Here is a 12,865-nt window from a genome sequence, read left to right on the forward strand (position 1 = left end):
TTCAAACCACAGATGCCTTGCACATATTGTTAGGACCATGAATGCATGCATATGTTCTTTGAGACACCTTCCTGATTGTATTAAATTATATTCCAAGTATATAATACAGTACCACTTATTAGAATCTGCTTTAAGTATGTAGTTTTGAACATTTTTTCCAGTAAGCAATGAAATAAAACATATAAACCAATAATGATTAAACTATCAATTTCAGAACATTCTATCCATAAAAGGCCACTGAATGTGTTTACCTTTTTTTTAGTTTTCTAACATTTTGGGTTTTATTAACGTTCTATAGTCTTTCAGTCATGTCTCTTAAAATGCCTTACTATTTCTATTAAATGAAGCAAGTCTTCCCTTAAATCACTGTCTTCCTGGCTGAGTATCCACTTTTCTGTGTTTACTGATCTTTCTGCTGACTAGATGAGTGACCCCTTTCTGAAGTTGTGTTAGAGGGGGTCTGTGTGCTGATTTTGACCTGTTGATGAGGAGCTACATGAAGAAGGCAGGTCTGAGGGTGCATTGGCTGATGCCTAGACCTGGCTTAGTTGAGGTGAATGAATGTCCAGGTGAGGCTTACTGGACAGGTGAAAGAACAGGTCATAAATGGCCTGAAATATAGAGATTTCTCCAGAAAACAAGGTCACAGCTAAGGGAAACAGATTTTTTGAGGGTTCAAACAGAATGCTCTGCTCCACTTTCTGAAGGAATTTGGAAAAAAAATGGTAAATGCATAGAAGAGTTCTGGGATCCATTTCTGGACAACAGTAGAGTAGAGTCATCTGTAGTGACAGTCAGCATAGGGATGGGGTACTGGAAGAGGATACTAAGGGTAAGACTGGGTGTATGCAACCACCTCTACACATTGTTCTTGCAAGTTCTGGGAATCCTGATTTGATCTGATAAGAGATTCAAGGCCTGAAATTATTCTTTTTCTAACCTTCCTCGGCTGACCATCAGATGCCACTATCTCCTCTACTCATTCACCAAGTCTACCACACCCACGTTAGCCTCCTCCAGACTCAACATGACTCTTGTCCAGAGCAAGTGAGAAGAGTGAGGACCCTGTACAGCTGGGAAGTGCACCTTGACCCCCACCAGGTCATGCCAGCCTTCTGAGCTCTGCAAAAGCTGCCTTCAGGAAGTGTATGCGCAGCTCTCTGCATGCTCAACCTCCCAACCAAGTGGCACACTGCTTGTAGTATGGAGTTCGCCAACTCTCAGAACTGCTATTTCAGTCAGCCTTGCCCACCTCCTGACCCCTGGGATTGACAAGCAGGTGTCAGACACTCACTCCTATCCTCATCACCACTATGGTTTGATTGCCCTGTGTAGAATCTGCATATGAAATCTAGCATAACAAATTGGAAAGACTGTGGCTCCCATAAGCTCTAGTGTCCTGAAGCACAGATTTACTGAAGGACAGCCTAGCTGAATAAGATGGGGGCAGTGTCCCCTCAACTGGAAGAATCTTTCTGGGGAAGTAATCTTATTCAAAAGACTGTCTACCAAACAGGCAGCTTTTGAAGTAGTTTGCAATTGAGAAAGAATGAGGTGTGGGGTAGCAGGTGTGTGAAGGTAGTTAACATGAGTTGAAAAGTCATAATGTGAGAGGATAGAGTAGGGAACATAGAGATTGTGATTAGCCAGGAGTGAGTGATGGAGTTGTGCAAAAAAAATTGACAAATCCATTTTGAATAAAGGTGAGATTGTAATTGGAGTTTGAAACATCTGGGATTACAGATTACACAGATAAACAGTGGAAGTGAGTTCCATTGTTTTGCAATGTAGTGACAGTATAGGGCTTTTTTTAATTTCTCCAAGTCTTTTGGGTTTCTAATGCCATGACGGGAATGGACCCCATTCCTAAGTCAAAATATGATTAAAGTTCATGAAATTAGTATTGCTTTGATCTTTGATGTCGGCCAAAAGTGGTCTTTGCAGCACCTGCAATGTGCCCAGTAATGACTCTTTCTGCAATTCGTATGGGGATACATGGATTGGTAAAATATCTAAATATGATTGTAGACTCTGCTTTATAAGACCTGTTGCTCCTACTACTGTTGGAACTGTCTGGGTATCTTTCTTCCACATTGCTCTTGTTTCTGCCTGCAAATCCTGACATTTTATGACTTTGTGTCTCTCTGTACACAAGACACTGTAGTCACTGGGTGTGGCAATTTCAATGAGCAATGCTACTTTTGTCTTCTTTTCTTGGACCACTATATCTGGTTTTCTAGCATCTATCCTTTGAACTGTTGGAAATGTGATGTTGACTTCTTCATTTTCTATGATGCTTTGTGGCTCATGTTTCCAGTGTTTTTCAGCCACTTCAATACCATAAAGTTTGCACTATCCTCAGTGCAAAGGTCTTGGCACATTATTAAGCCTTGCAGTACACAGTCCATCTACCATTAGTATGTCACAACCAGCAACAAGGTGTGCGACTTTTTTCCAATTTGGTTTTACAAAACCTACATTTGTCTGTTTCTCCCACATGTTCAATGGACTTTGTAAACCAATGTGTACGCAGCCCAATGTCTTGGTCTGCCAATATTAACCTTTCATCTCTTGGTCTGAATTCGAGTCTCCTCAACCATTCCTGATCAATATGAGGTTCTTCCAAAAGTTTTCTATACTTGCAACTATATTTATGCTTTTTCCACATTTCTTGCCTTCTCATCTGGTCCTTCACCTTATATTCTTTCTTTTTTGGCACATTCAGTTGCTGCCTGATTTTTATCTACTTCTGGTTTGATTTCCATTCCTGCTTGATGCTGATATGCTTCTGCTAGAGTAAGCAGAGAAGTCATCTTGGATTTGTTCTCCTCATGTTTCAAAACTTTCACTATGTTTGGGTCTTGTGATGTCAGCAGGTATGTGTGGAGTCCCACAATTGCAGATCTATACATATAATCAATTTCAATGAGGGCCATCCCTCCTTCTGGACGGGGAATATATAATCTTGGTATGAACTGATTTTTATAAATCATTTGGTGAGCATAAAGCATCCTTCTTTTTTTTCTGTCTAATCTATCCAACACATTTTGGGGTCAGTCAATCAGTCCAAAACTGTAAGTTAGGGCAGGAAGAGGGAATTGGTTTATAGCCTGGATTTTGTTCCTAGATGTCAGTGCTGTTTTCAGGATTAATTTAAGTCTTCTGAAGTATTCCTTACTAAGTTTTATTCACATTTGTTTGTGTTTTATTATTGGTCCTTCATCAATTCCCAAATATTTATACACGCCTTCTTGCTGAAGTTCTTTTATGTCACATTCTTGTCCCAAACTGATGTTTTTCTGGTGTTGCAGTTTTCCTGCTTTAAAGGTTGCTTTTGCACATTTATCAAGACCAAATGACATTCTTATATCATCTGAAAAAGTTTTGACAACTTGTAGTTGTGCTTTCAGTTCCTCATCTGATGAACTACACAGTTTTAAATCATCGTCAGAAGATGAGAAGTCTTTGCAATTTGTTGTTTTCTAGGAGCCAAATTATAGCCATGGCCTAAGCTGTTAAGTAGAAAGCTTAATGGGTTAAGGACAAGGCAGAATAGCAGCGGTGACAAAGTGTCACCCTGGAATATCCCCCTTTGAAATTTTATCCCTGGGATAATAATTTGTCCTTCATCATGGCTTAATTGCAAAGTGGTCTGCCACTGTTTTATGGTTACTGTTATGTAGTCGATCAGTGTAGGATGTATCCTATACATTTTTAAGCACTCTTATCCACGAATATGGGATACTATCAAATTTTTTTGTAGTCAATCCATGCCATACTTAGATTCTTCCCCTTTTTACAGTTCTCCGCAATTACTTTATTTAACAATAAATTGTCCTTTGTTTGGTATGACTTTCTTTTATTGCCATTTTGTTCTACTGCCATAATTGAGTTTTCTTTTAAATGATTATAAACTTTGCCGGCATCAGTTCCCATGTATAGTTTATACATTGTCGGAAAGCAGGTTATTGGTCTATAATTTTTAGGGTAGCTTACAGGTTCACTCTTAAGTAGGAGCATTGTTTTGCCTGTTGTTAACCAGGTTGGTGTCTGTTTGGGGTGCGCATATATATAAATAGTTCTTACTCATGGTTAAATCTTCATGCAAAGAGCCAAAAGTTAGGTATTGCATCTAGGCCTGGGGTTTTCCAGTCAAAGACTTTCCTTAACTTTGTTTCAATCTCTCTGGCTGTTACTTCATTCCATTTCATATCCTATACCTTTAAACCTCTTATTGTTTCTTTAACTTCTTCTATCCATTTAGCATCTTTGTTATGTTCCACAGGATCTTCATAGATACTTCTCCAAAATGTATCTACTTCCACTTTTTTTGGCGGTCTTTCAGTTCCTTTTACCTTATTTCCCAATTCTCTATAAAACATTTTTGAGTCATCAATAAATTGCTTATTTTACACTTTTCCTTTATATTTATCATTGTATCTTCTACATTTTTTCCACCTGTGCTGAAATTTTTAGTTTATTTGCAATAGTGCACGACAGATCCTGGTCTGTTCTAATATTGCACATTGCTTTTATCACATCTATCTTTCTTAGTATTTGTGTTGATCTGTTTCCTCTTCTATAGTCTTCTAACAGTGGCACTTCTTGTCTTGACTGCTTTATAGTTTTCTCTATTCGATACTTCCATGATGGTATTTGATTTCTCCCCTTCCTTTCCCTCACTACCCTGTATTCTTGTGGTAGAACTTTATCAGTTATTAATTTAGCTGCACAGTAATATATCCTGTTTACTTCTGTTATATCACATGGATCTCTATGACCAGCCCTAATTACTGTGTTCATTTGTTTTATCAGACTTCTGACTTTTTGGGTTTTATTAACCTTCTGCAGTCTATTTCTTTCATTGATCTTGATATATCTGCCTATGTCTATTAAATCAAGCAACTGTTCTCTTAGCTCATTTATTTTATTTATTTTATTTTTATTTTATTTTACATTTGTTGACCAGGCTAGTCTAGCTGGATACATGTCCTTTTTCAGTAGAGGCCCGGGGAGAAAAGCTCCAGAAGAAAAGAAGGTACATATCATATACAAGCAAAAGTAGATATTATACATAGTATAGTCAGAAAAAAAGAAGGTGCATATCATATACAAGCAAAAGTAAGTATTATACACATAAAGACATATAAACAATTGGCTATACATTCTGTTGACTACAGGTGAAAGCAAGCGTAAATATTATTCACATAAAGACATAAAAACAAATTGGCTTTAATTCCATTAAGAAACAGGTGGAGGCTTTTGTAGTTAATCTAAGAAGGTTACAGTGTGCTTCCTTCTGGGAAAGAGGATGATTTTAGGATGGGAAGAGGCTAGGAGGTGTTGGACATTTGGTGTTAGTCTGGTTTAATACAGGGGCATAGCCAGTGGGACTTAAGGAATTCTTTGAGGTGATTTTTGAATTGATTTAGAGAGGTCAAGAGTCTTAGTTTGTTTGGGAGGGAGTTCCAGAGTTTTCCAATGGAATTGGCATAGAGAGCGTCACCTCCCGAGTTGTTAGATTTAATGGTTTGCACTTGGAGGCTTTTAGATGATCTGAGGCAAGTGAGGTTGGAGCAGGGGGTAAGTATTTTGCTCAATGAGGGGGTTTTGTCTGGTTGGTTCATTATTTTAAATGCCTCAGCAAGTTGGTTGAGTTTGAGTATATTGGGCAATTCTAACCAGTCGAGTGATTTTAGGTTTAGGCAGTGGTGGGTTTGATAAGGCATTCCCGTTATAAATCTGGCTATATGGTTATAGGCTGTAGAAAGTTTATTGAGCTCACTTTTGTTGAGAAATGAGAGTATCAGGGAGGCATATAGAAGGGTGGAAAGGAGATGGGTGCGTGCGATAGTTAGTTTGGTGTGTGGGGTTAAGAAGTTCTTTATTCTATACATGGACCCGAGTTTCTTGTTTACAGACTTGATGGTCAGGCTGACATGTGTATCAAATTTTAGTTTGTGGTCAATGGTCACACCTAGTAGTTTGGTGTTGGAGACTGGTTCAATAATGGTACCATTGGTAGAAGACACTTGGAAGGTTGGGTTGTTGACATTTAGTGGTTCTTTTCCTTGGGAGGTAGTTACAGTGGGGAAAAATAATAGTAACTTGGTTTTAGTAGGATTAAGTAAGAGTTTTAATTCAGAGAACCATTTTTCTACTATAGTAAAACATTTCTGGGTTGTGGCTTGGAGTTTGGTGAGAGAGACGTCAGAGCAGATCAGGGTGGAGTCGTCTGCATATTGAATACAGGTGGCTTTGGGTATGACTGAGTGAAGATCATTAATAAAGACCGAGAAGAGAAGGGGACCAAGTATAGAGCCCTGGGGAACCCCTATATTATTGGGGAGTAAGTCTGATAGCCTGCTTTGCCACTGAACAGCTTGTTTTCTTCCAGAGAGGTAAGCTTTAAACCAACTTATGGTTGAATTGTTAAGCTGTAGGGTTTCCAGGGTATGGAGCAGCTGCTGGTGATTGACCATATCGAAGGCTTTCGATAGGTCAAGAAAGAGAACAGAGGATATTAATTTATTATTGCGGTTGTTGTTGACTGAGTCAACAAAGGAGAGAAGAGCAGTGGTTGTGCTATGATGGGGACGAAAACCATGCTGGGTATTAGACAAGAGGCTGTTAAGGGTAAGGTGGTTTATGAGTTGTTTGTGAACACATCGTTCCATAATTTTGGCTAGTGGAGACAGAATTGCTATGGGTCTGTAGTTAGATGTGCCCAAACTAAGGGCACAATTCCTGCGAGCATTCTATAGCATCTTCCTGTACCACATTCTCTTCAATTTCATCCTGCTCCATCCATTGCTCTATCATATGGGAACTCACTGGCCTATCACTCCTCAACGTTGACTGCATCAGAGTTTCCATAGTTTTCTGTTCCTTCCCTTGCTGTCTAGCTTCAAGTGAACATCTATACTAGTTTCCTGTGGAAGGTCCAAATTATCTTCATATGGCACCTGACCAATTGCTTCCTGTTCCACTGATTTCCCCTTAATTTGGATATCCATTACTCTATCCTGTTGTGGTGCTTTCTGAATTAGATTTTCTACACTAAATCCTTAATTTTGCAGGTACTCCATAACCTCAGTTTATATTTCTTTAACTTCCCCATTACTAATCTCCTTTTCTACTTTTCCTCTTGGTCTTCTTATTTTTTGTATTGTAAAGTTTTCCATGTCTGGATTCCTTTGGCTGTATTTCTCTTCAAATATCTTTGGTGCTGCTCCTTTTGTATTGGCTAGTTTTGCTTTCTCCTTTGCATAAATATTACACCATATTAAATCTCTTTCTTTCCCATGTCCATATTTCTTCTTCAGATGTTTCCTGATCTTCTTGTTTCTCACTACATTGGGGACTCACTCCATCCTGCTTTGATGTAACCTGTGTTAGACCTTCTACACCAAATCATTCACTTCACAAGCACTCCATCACTTCAATTTCTATTTTTTAACTTCTACTTTACTAATCTTCTTTTCTACATTCCATCTTTGTGATATTATTTTTTTTATTGTAAAATGTTCCATATCCGGATGCCTTTGCCTGTATTTCTCTTCAAATATCTTTGGGGCTGCCTTCTTTACATTGATTAATCTGGCTTTCTCCTTTACATAAATATTGCACCTTATCAAATCTCTCTTTCTTTCCCATGTCCATATTTCTTTTTTATACTTTTCAAATGTCTCTTGGTTTTGTTGTTTATATTTTCACACTTCCTCAGATGCTTCTTTTTCCAAACAGATCAAGGTTTCTTGATCTATATACTGTTTTTCACAAATCTGTTGTATTAATGAACACAAATTTTCATTTGACACTTCTGACAGTTTTTCTTGCAAAAGTATTTTTCTTTCCTCTAATTTCCCTCTTAATCATTTTGTATATCTTGTGTCTGGAAATTCTGGGTTTTTTTGCATAATAGTAACAATACATAATTTCTTTCTTATCCTCAATAGTCCAGTTTATCGTCTTTATGGCTCTTCTTTGGCCTATCAGTTTTTGTGATTTTTGTGGACTACTACTTCCTTCTACAACAGGGTGCCATCTTCTCCCTGGGCCTGGCCCCATTGTAGTAATATTTTTGTATTTTGAGGATTCTATACTGTCATCCTTTCCAGTCCTGTCATCAGTGCACCTACCAGGATTGGGCACTTTTTTATCCTGTGTCTTCTGCACCCATCTGTCTTTTTTTAGTTTTTGACCTACTTTTGTCCATGATATATGCTATATAAATACAGTCTATATATCAGTGTCGCCTTAGTGAGATTTTGTGAAAACAGAATCCACCTCGCAAAGGTACTATCCAAGACTTGAGGATGAATTAAATTTCAGCACTACTACTCTCCTTTGCTTGCTGACTTTTCATCTCTCCATTCAGACCCCAAGTGGATCTTTTTCATGTGAGTTTGAGAATGATGTTTCACCACATAAGGACTTATCTGACAAGCTAAGTGGTCTGGCATGAAGGTACAAAGATATGACAGTTTTGAGGTCAGGACAGGATTCTGGGTAGTAGAGTATCATGTGTGCTTGTTTTATTTGAATAGAGCTGAGGTAATTTGAGAAGTCAAGCCAGTTAAGTTAATGCAGTGGTGTGTATGTGCATGACAGTTGGTTGCAAAGTTTGCAATTTTATTGTAGGTTTGTCAAGTCTATGGAACTGAGCTTTATGGAGGTTAGTAAATATAAATGCTGGATAAGTGCATGTAGGAAGTAGAAAAGATGAGGCTGTGCATTACCCAGTAAAGTTTGTCAGGTGCAGATTGGATCTATATAGCATGCCAAGTGTTTGATATGTTTTGTTGAGTTTTTGAATATGTATATCAAATAGCAGCTGGTCATCAATTGTAAGTGCGAGAATTTTGGTATTGGAGACTACATTGATGGTTGTTCCTCTTTGGTAATGGGTTTGTTTTTTTGACTGAAGAGCATAAACTTCAATTTCTTGGCAGTGAGCACAAGATTAAAGTCCTTTAACCAGTTTTCAACAGATATGAATGCAGTTTGAGTGAGGTACTGATGTCCACACAATGATTTCGCTTTGGACATGATTGTAGAATCATCTGCATATTGAATGACTGGGGCATTAGTAGAATGTAAGGGCAGGTCATTGATAAAGATGCTGATTAGCAGGGGGCCAAGAAGAGAACCCTGTTGAATTCCTACTGATGTGGGGAGATATGGCTTGTTTCTATTTGACACATTGACTCCTATATCTAAGGTACAGTGCAAACCAAGATATTGCGCTGTAGAAGAGACCTAGTTTCAAGAGTTTATCTAGAAGAAGACAGCGAGTCACAGTGTCAAATGCTTTTGATAAATCTAGGAAAATAGCAGATACTAGGTTATTGCTCCTGTGGTAATGAGTAGTACTGATAAAGGATATGAGGGCGGACTCTGTGCTGTGTGATGGTATAAAACAATGTTGAGCTGGAGAGAGGAAATTATCTAGAATTATATTAATAATATTAATATAATAACATATATTTATAAATTATATTTATTAATTATATATTATATTATATTATATTATATTATATTATATTACATTATATTATATCATATCATATTATATTATTAGGCATTCCTAGTAGCTGGGAATGGATGGATTTTTCAAGAATTTTGGATACAGGCGATAGAACGGCTATGGTTCAAAAATTGTTGAGCTCATTGGATGTTCCACATTTATGGAAAGAAATAATGTAAGACTGTTATCAAATGTTAGAAACATAAGACTCGAAGATGGATCTATTGATGAGAATGAAACTGGGTAGGCAATTGATTTTGCTGCTAATTTCAGGTATCCTTTGGAAAAAAATTGTTAGGAGAAAGTGTTATAGGTTATAATTTAGAAAGATAAAGGTGGATTTTAGAAGTAGGGATAAGTTGTAGAGAGGCAGGATTAGAATTGTTGGTGGAGGGCATGTAGGGAGGGTTAGGTGAGGAGTTGCTACTAATGAGGGATAATACATTAATGAATATAGGGATAGTGAATGAAGCTACCCTGGAAGGCACATAAAATGTTGAAGTCAAAGGGATTTGTATAGGACTGTGTGGGGATACCAGAGCTGAGGATTTGGGATACTCTTGTCAAGAATTTTTTGGAAATTCTGAATATAGGTTTTGTTTGTTAGTGAAATGAGATGTTCAACAGACACACTATCTTTCCAGTATATGGATAAAAGTGCCTTTCTACCCCCCCTCTGGCAATCCGTCAAAGCTCAGAACTCCTCCTACTGCCTGTCTGTGACTGTGAAGAGCCAATCACCTGGAAAGACCAGAACAGCCCTTCACATCCACAAACAGGACCCATTTAGTTTTCTTGTGCCACAGTCAGAGAAATTTCTGTTCAGATTCTCCTGTACTGGTGATTTAAGCTGCAGAGCTCAGATAAGAATCTCCTTTTTTTCCCTTCCCTCTACCTTTCTATCAGTGCTTAAATAAATTATTATGATAATATGTTTTTTTTTCTTGTTTAAAAAAATGGAATACTTGCTGTGGGTTATATTACTGTATAAGTCCTATGTGGTATTGCTTAAGCTCTTTCTAACTTTTGGTGCAGATTTTAACTCTTATAGTCTTCTATGGCTTTTTCTTACTGAAGGGAGTCTCTGCAGTAAGGATGGTTTAGAGCAGCTCCTCTTATTGTCTCATGCTGCTAGAACTGTGAGTAATTTGTGACAGTTATTTCTGTTGATTAGAAACTAATTTTGAAAGTTTTGATAGGAAAACTTACTGCGTTGGCTTTTTTTCCTGTGGGGATATAATTATTTGAGGTCAGTGAACAAATTTGCATTATTTTACTTTTTTTTTTTCATTTAAATTGCAATTTGGCCACCATTTTGTTTGTGAAATATTTCTGGCAGGAAATTTGTCTTAAGTTTATGTGTTGGCTGATAATAATAAAGAGAGTGAATGATTGTATGTGTGCTCTTACACTGATGTCATTGGTGTGGAGAGGTCAAGAGAGGTCATATGACCATGTGCTTTATAATAAAGGAGGAAGCGAGGGTTGTTCCCCCTCTTCCGTTTTTAACCAGATTGATTGCCTTCACATGTGTTTATTTTCCTCTGTAAATGTATGTCTAACTTGAATTTCTTACCCATAAGATGATACCGCCAACAGGTTCTGGGCCCAGGAGGGAAGTAGGAAGCCGATGGCACAGACTATGTTTCGACAGAGATGAGAAGAATTATGAGTTGTGGGAAACAAAGTTTCTGGGACACCTGTGTTTGCTAGGGCTGAAAGACGCCATTTTGCAGAATTTGCAGCAAGACACAGAAGACGACGAGAATGAAGAGGAAGGCGACGATGATGCTGAGAAAAATGAGGAGGCATATGCAGAACTAATACAGTTCTTAGGCAACAAACGCTTGTCCCTCGTCATGAGAGAAGCCGCAGATGACGGTAGAGAAGCGCTTCAGATCCTGACAGACCATTATGCCAGGAAAGGAAAGTCACGGGTAATTAGCCTATACACCGAATTAACAATCCTCCAGAAGGCCACCAGTGAAAGTGTCACAGACTATATTATTAGGGCTGAGATGGCCATTAAGGCACTTAGAAATGCTGGAGAGAAGCTCAGAGATGGATTACTAATTGCGATGATTCTGAAAGGGCTGCCTGAAACTTTTAAACCATTTGCAGTCCCACATCACCCAAGATGATGATAAGTTGAGCTTTGGTGAGTTCAAAACTAGGTTGAGAAGCTATGAACATACCGAGAAATTTAATGCCAATGTAAGTAATGATAATGTGATGAAAGCAAGTGGCCTTGGGGAAAGAGTAAAAGCAGAGATTCTATGCTATAACTGTGGCCAAAAGGGACACAAGGCACAAGAATTCTGGAGAGAATATAAAGGCCAGAGATGGTGGTGTAGTTTGTGTAAAAATTCTAGCCACAGGGACAATAACTGTAGACGAAAGAAGAAAGACAATGTGAAACAAGCAATTGACGTGGATGAACACACATTTGTCTTCAGAATAAATGACCATCAAATTCATGAATTAAAACAGAAGGGATTAATGGTGGACACTGGCACCACGTCACACATAATTAACAACCTGAAAAAGTTTAAATGCTTTGATGCAACTTTCCAACCGGAGGAACACATTGTGGAATTAGCTGACGGAATGAGAACCTGTGGGGCTGCACAGAAGAGAGGTAATGCAGAGGTTTGGCTGTTAAATACAGAGGGATGCAAAGAAAAGTTGATGGTGACTCGGGTGCTGTATATCCCGACGTATCCACAAAGCATTTTTTCTGTTAAGGCAGCAATGTCCAAAGGGGCCTCGATCAACTTTAAACAAGGCAGGGACCAGCTCATCTATAAAAACGGCACCAGGTTTGACATAACTGAGTGTGATAGACTCTATTATTTAGACACATGTAAAAACGGCACCAGGTTTGACATAAGTGAGTGTGATAGACTCTGTTATTTAGACACGTATGATGAAGAAAACGATAGTGAGATACATTACGATGCATCTCAGAGCTGTTATGACATTCAAGCATGGCATAAAATGCTTGGTCACTGTGATTTACAAGATGTGTCAAAATTAGAAAAAGTGGTAAAAGGAATGAAAATCAAAGGTAAAGTTGAAAGACCTAACCTAGATTGTGAACCCTGTACGCAAGGGAAATTTGTACAGAGCAGAGACAGAGAACCAGATGCAAGAGCAAAAGTTGTGTTTGGACTAGTCCATACTGATTTGGCAAGCCCAATTGAGCCAGTAGCAAAAGATGGCTTTAAGTACACTTTACATTTACTGATGATTACTTGGGTGTAATATTTGTCTACTTTCTGAAAGCCAAGAGTGATACAGTCAAGGCATCTGAAAAGTTTATTGCAGATTCAGCCC

Source organism: Protopterus annectens, chromosome 2.part0 (genome assembly GCF_019279795.1).
Source record: "Protopterus annectens isolate FY-2018-M chromosome 2.part0, PAN1.0, whole genome shotgun sequence".
Classification (NCBI taxonomy): domain Eukaryota; kingdom Metazoa; phylum Chordata; order Ceratodontiformes; family Protopteridae; genus Protopterus; species Protopterus annectens.